General features: G+C 43.0%; 1 protein-coding gene across 2 annotated transcripts in view; it reads right to left on the bottom strand.

Annotated features, from left to right (window-relative positions):
- ptp4a3.L (protein tyrosine phosphatase type IVA, member 3 L homeolog) overlaps positions 1 to 4,185 on the bottom strand; it is a 60,577-nt gene extending 56,392 nt beyond the window's left edge. For both annotated transcript variants that reach the window (XM_018266434.2, XM_018266432.2), the window contains exon 1: positions 3,988 to 4,185. The gene's annotated coding sequence lies outside the window, so the exon portion shown is untranslated. The remainder of the gene's footprint in view (positions 1 to 3,987) is intronic.
- Positions 4,186 to 6,000: the final 1,815 nt, after the last annotated feature.

A 6,000-nucleotide genomic window follows, 5' to 3' on the forward strand; every position in this document is an offset into this window, starting at 1 on the left:
CCGAATCCAAAACAGTGGATTGGTTGAATCCCTAATCTAAATGTTGTAGCTTTATAGATTAAGTGATGCAAATGTACTTAAAAATCACGGCAATTCCATGTGTTTGGTCATCTGCTGAAAAGAAAACTACTTGGGCAGCAAAATGTGATGCACAATAGAAAAAAAATTCCTCAGTCCCATTTCCCTATAAGTCACATAACGAAAGCTTGCAGAAACAGAATGCTCGGGACCTGGGGCTTTCCGGATAATGGATCTTTCCGTAATTTTAAAGTCTACAAGAAAATCATGTAAACATTAAATAAACCCAATTGCTTCCAATAAGGATTAATTATATCTTACTTGGGATCAAGTACAAGCTACGGTTTTATTATTACACAGAAATATGAAGAGAAATAGGAGTAATATAAAGTAGCAATAACAATACATTTGTGGCCTTACAGAGCATTTGTTTTTTAGATGGGGTCAGTGACCCCCACATGAAAGAGGGAACGGTAACCTCCCTGAGTAATGACGACTACCCCCACTGCCCTTATATCCTGAGAAACGGCAGCAAATAATCACAAGTGTCCTTCTAAGAAACATTTCCATGGGATTTGAATACCACTCGTGCATTTGAAGCTTTTCAGAACAAAACAAATGCAAAATAAATGTGTGTCCAGCAAGTTTCATGCAAATGCTAGTTCCATGCCACATTAGCGACACTGTCTGGCTTGACTGCAGGGAAGCACAACAGCTGCAACACTGCACACTGGATACATGCGATCATATATTCGGTTTCCCGGGGTTCCTCTTTCCTTCGACATCGATGTACCCTAATCTGAATGGCCCAACAAAGTCACCAACAGTTTGTGCATGGACAACGAACCCCTGAAAATGCCGACTCAGCGGTTAAACAGCGAATGTGCACAAGTATAATAACACTTGCACGGCTCTGTCATTGAAACAGTCTCATCCCTACAATCCAATCCCACGGAACAAAAGTCACAGCAAAAACAGCTAGAAACGAGTTCTACTTTGAAAAACGACTGCTATAGAAGATTCCCTCTAAAGGGCAAGTCAACCCCAAAATAAAAATTTGCCTACTAAAAATAAAATATAATTCTAAGCAACTTTCCAATAAATATTAAAAAAAATGTAGTGCTCTACATTATTTGTAAAAACAATTGCTACTAAGAGCAGCATTTGTTTCCAGCTTGTTAATGTAAACAACGTTGCAAAATGTTAGTTCCCCAGCAAAGGCAGGTCTGTTAAAGGGGTGGTTCACCTTTGTTTACTTTTAATGTCATAGAATTGCCAATTCGAAGTAACTTTTTAATTGGTCTTCATTATTTGTTTTGTATAGTTATTTTTTTAATTATTTCCCTACTTCTTCCAGGTGTTTACAACTTTCAGATTGGGGTCACTGACCCCATCTGAAAAACAAATGCTCTGTAAGGCTACAAATTGCTACTTTTTATTACTCATGTGTTTACTCATGCCCACCTCCTATTTACATTCCAGTGTTTTAATCATATCAATGCATGGTTGCTAGGGAAATCTAAAGCCTAGCAACCAGATTGCTGGAATTACAAACTGGAGAGCTGCTGAATAAAAGCTAACTAACTAAAAAACCAATCGCAAATTGTCTCCGGATATCACGCTCTACATCATACTAAAAGTTCTCAAAGGTGAACCACCCCTTTAATTGGTTGCCTTGTTTTGTATTGCATCAACAGTCTGAACCACCAGTGCAGAGAATAGGCAGGGACAAAAAAAAAACACGACTTTCAAAAGCAATACATATACAAATAACTTAAAAACCATAGAAAACATGTAATGAATGTGTATTGCCAAGTTGCTTAGAATTATGTTTTATTAGGCAAATGTATTTTGGGGTTGACTTGAAAGGGCAGTGCCTTCTATTTAGCATTTCAGCAATGTGTTCTGACAGCCACGATGGATCACATAAAACACTTGCGGCTGATCAGACTAACGACTTTACACTGACGTTAGGACTAGTAAAACACACTACAGGTTCAACACCGGTCTCTCTTTCATTTAATCACACAACAAAGAGAAGATGAGCTGCGGCAATGAGAGAGCAGGGAAGCGGGTGAGTCACATAGTGATGATATAAAGTTTAGGTCATGCCGTACAATTAGAAATTGATGGAAGCACAAATGTATAATGCGTTGCCGAGGCAATACACGGTCATAGCCGTAATACACAGCACGCGTCACTTACAGATAATGAGATTTATCTCATGCGCATCTCACTATCTGGGGTGAGAAGATGGAAAGCACCTGAAATGCCAATGAGCTTTTCCCATCACACTATTTGCAGCATGGAGAATGGCAACAAGGGGCTGTAGGACATGAGATCTACTGGGGGGGGCACACAATATGTGGAGCTGGGGTGAGTTGGTATTAGAGAAGGCGGGGGTTGGAAGACAATGGAAAAGGCAATGTTTATTCTTCCCTCCTGTGTGTAAGTGTGTGTATATGGTGGAGAAGGAGGGAATGCACAATAGTATGGTAGATCATACATCACCCCCCCCAGATTGTGTGATAGTCAGTAATACACAGTTGTGTGGGAAAGCACAGCGAGATGAATACAGAGTAACACAATAGCCGCTCTATCCCCAGTTGTGGGTCAGTAATAGACACAGGCTGTGCGTACGGGGAGAGTGTCGCACGACTCATGTCCCATCCCCCCAGTGTGTCAGTAATACACGGCTGTGCACAAGTGTGTGCTGGGAAGCAGACAGCACAAAAGCATAACTGATTTTCCCTCCCCCTGGTGCGTGAGTGTGTGTGTGTGTGTGTGTGTCAGGAAAGCACATGGTAAAGAATGCAGAGCAGCACAAGTGATGCTTCATCCTGTGTGTGTGTGTGTGTGTGTGTGTGTGTGTGTGTGTGTGTGTGTGTGTGTGTGTGTGTGTGTGTGTGTGTGTGTGTGTGTGTGTGTGTGTGTGTGTGTATATATATATATATATATATATATATATATATATATATATATATATATATATATATATATATATATATATATATATAAGTGTGTGTGTATATATATGTGTACATGTGTGTATATATGAGGAATAGATGTGGGGTGTGTGTGTGAGAGCACAGTAGCACTAGTAATACAATAACACAATAGGGAAGGAGTGTCAGTGTATAAGGAGAAGCCAGTGAATCACCCCAGTACGTGTGTGTGTATAAAGCAGTGTGAGCACATGTGTGTGTGTGTGTGTGTGTATATGAGACAGTACATGTATGTGTGTGTGTGTGTGTGTGTGTGTATACAGAAGCAGATAGATGTGAGTCAGGACTGAGCTGTATAGTGAGTGTGACAGATCACATGTAGCACATTAGTGTCAGATCTGGGAGTCATTAAAGGTGTAACACAATCCTCAACTGCTGGAGGGGGGGGGTCACAGGGGAGATGGGGGGGTAGGAAACCAGAACAGGTGGGGGGGAGTGTAATTGGGGGAAATAGAGGGAATAAGGGGAGAAGGGTAAAAAGGGGAGAAAGCAAATAAGGGTTAAGGGGAGGTATAAAGGGATTAGGTGAGTGGGGGGGGGCAGAGGTAAATCACAGGGACAAGGGGGGGTCAGTAGAAGAGAAGGTGAGTGGGGGGTGAAATAAGGAGGTTCTCAGCCCTCAGGCAGCACAGGGTATAGTATATAGAACTACTCACTCATTATATATACACACTATATATATATATTTATATATATACACACACACACACACACACACTATACATACACTATACACACACATATATATGTACATATACATACACACACTATATATATATATATACATACACACTATACATACACTATACATATATATATATATAAAAACACACACAGCTAACACTCCCAGAGAGAGAAATAAAGCACGAGGCTCCCAGCCCGTCCAACTACAATTCCCTCACATTTTTCTGAATCCAGTGACTGCTGGAGTAACGAGTATCCCCCTGGCACAGCCATTACCTACCGTAACACGTCTCCGACAGACAGACAGCGGACAGACACACAGCAGCACTTCGTGCGCCTCAGCCCCGGCTACTGAACACTGTCCTCCCCGCGCATCCACCCCGTCACGGCCACGCCTTTTCCAGAGACTCCACCTTCTCCGAGACACGCCCTCTATCGCCCACACACACTGCAAAGGAAATCCGGGAAACTCCACCCTTTCAGCTTTACACGCCGCAGTACTCTTAACATGTTTGGCTCCACCTCCTACATCAACTCCGCCCCATTCCCGCCTCACGACGCGCCTTCTTTTCCCACAACTTTCTGGACACGGGCTGCCAACTGTGGCCCCGCCTTCTAAACACGCCCACAATAATGATAATAAAAGGAATCCTGTCCAACACACGCCGGCTGCAACACCAACCGCGACCGCCAGAGCGAATGGGAATCCACCTTGTAACCGCCCCTCCTTCACTGGGACCCCGGCTCTTTCCCGCCACTGGCGTGAGTCACGTGGTGCCCATTCCTGGCTCATTCCTGGCTAGCGGGACGCGCTGTGTCCTCATGTGACCTCTTGGCCGCCAGCAGCAGCCAAGGGGGAGTAGCCTAGGAGCGCGCTCTGCTATTGGCTGCCGGGCATTGGCGTTTCCTGAGCTTCTTACATGGGCCTGGATATAAGTTTGCTCCCACCATAAATAAAGAGACGGGTCACCTTAAGTTAACTTTAGAGTGTGTGTCAGACGGTGAGATTAGTCCCCCAAATCTTCTCTACTGCGGGCGACTAATGTCCCCAAAATGGCTACAACTTGTCTGCAGAGTTGCATATGTTGTCTCATGAGGAAACTTTGGGCAACTTTGGAATTCTGAAGTGATGCTCAGCGCTGATTTTGAAGAAGAAGCCGCCTAAAGGTGGCCAAACACGGGCAGATAAAGCTGCCGATATCCGTCGTTTGGACCGATCTGAAAGCTTATCTGCCCGTGTATGGGGGCTTCCGACAGGTCTTCCCGATCGATATCTGGCCACGATATCAATCGGGAAGGTTGGATTTTTACCTGACCGACCCGTCAGAACCCCTTGGCGCATCGTAATTCGATCGTTGAGCGGATCTTTGCGTTCGAATTACCCCCGATATAGCCATGCAGTTAGTGGCATATCGGGGAAATATCCGCTCGTTTGACGATGTCGCCTTATGAGCGGATCTTTGAGTCTATGGCCACCTTTGAGGTGGCCAAAGACGCACAGATAATATCGTACAAAACTAATTTTCGTACGATATTCGGTGCGTGAATGGTGGGAAAAGTGCCGACCCATATCGGCGGAAGACTTGGATATCGGTCGGCTCATCGATCAGGCTGGATGGAAAATTTTGATCGGGTGCCTTTGAAGGGACTCAAACATCGGCCATTGTTAGAGCTGAATGGTCAGATACAAGTAGAATTCTATTGTTTCTTCCCGTATATCTACCTGTATATGTGACCATTCAGCTCTACACGTGTGTATTGAAACGAACGATCTTTCTTGGAAAGATCTTTTCCAAGAAAGAATGTAATTGTTACGTCTATGGCCCCCTTAAGGCTACTGTTCAAATGCCGCCCCCCTAGAGTTACACCTCTTCTGAAAAAATACCAACCATCCTATATATTTATCTTTATTCCCTATTAATAATATTGGGATCACTGACCTTCCTATATATTTATCTTTATTCCCTATTAATAACATTGGGATCACTGACCTTCCTATATATTTATCTTTATTCCCTATTAATAACATTGGGGTCACTGACCTTCCTATATACTTATCTTTATTCCATATTAATAACATTGGGATCACTGGCCTTCCTATATATTTATCTTTATTCCCTATTAATAACATTGGGATCACTGACCTTCCTATATATTTATCTGTATTCCCTATTAATAACATTGGGATCACTGACCTTCCTATATATTTATCTTTATTCCCTATTAATAACATTGGGATCACTGACCTTCCTATATATTTATCTTTATTCCCTATTAATAACATTGGGATCAT

This window comes from Xenopus laevis, chromosome 6L, assembly GCF_017654675.1.
Source record: "Xenopus laevis strain J_2021 chromosome 6L, Xenopus_laevis_v10.1, whole genome shotgun sequence".
Lineage (NCBI taxonomy): Eukaryota > Metazoa > Chordata > Amphibia > Anura > Pipidae > Xenopus > Xenopus laevis.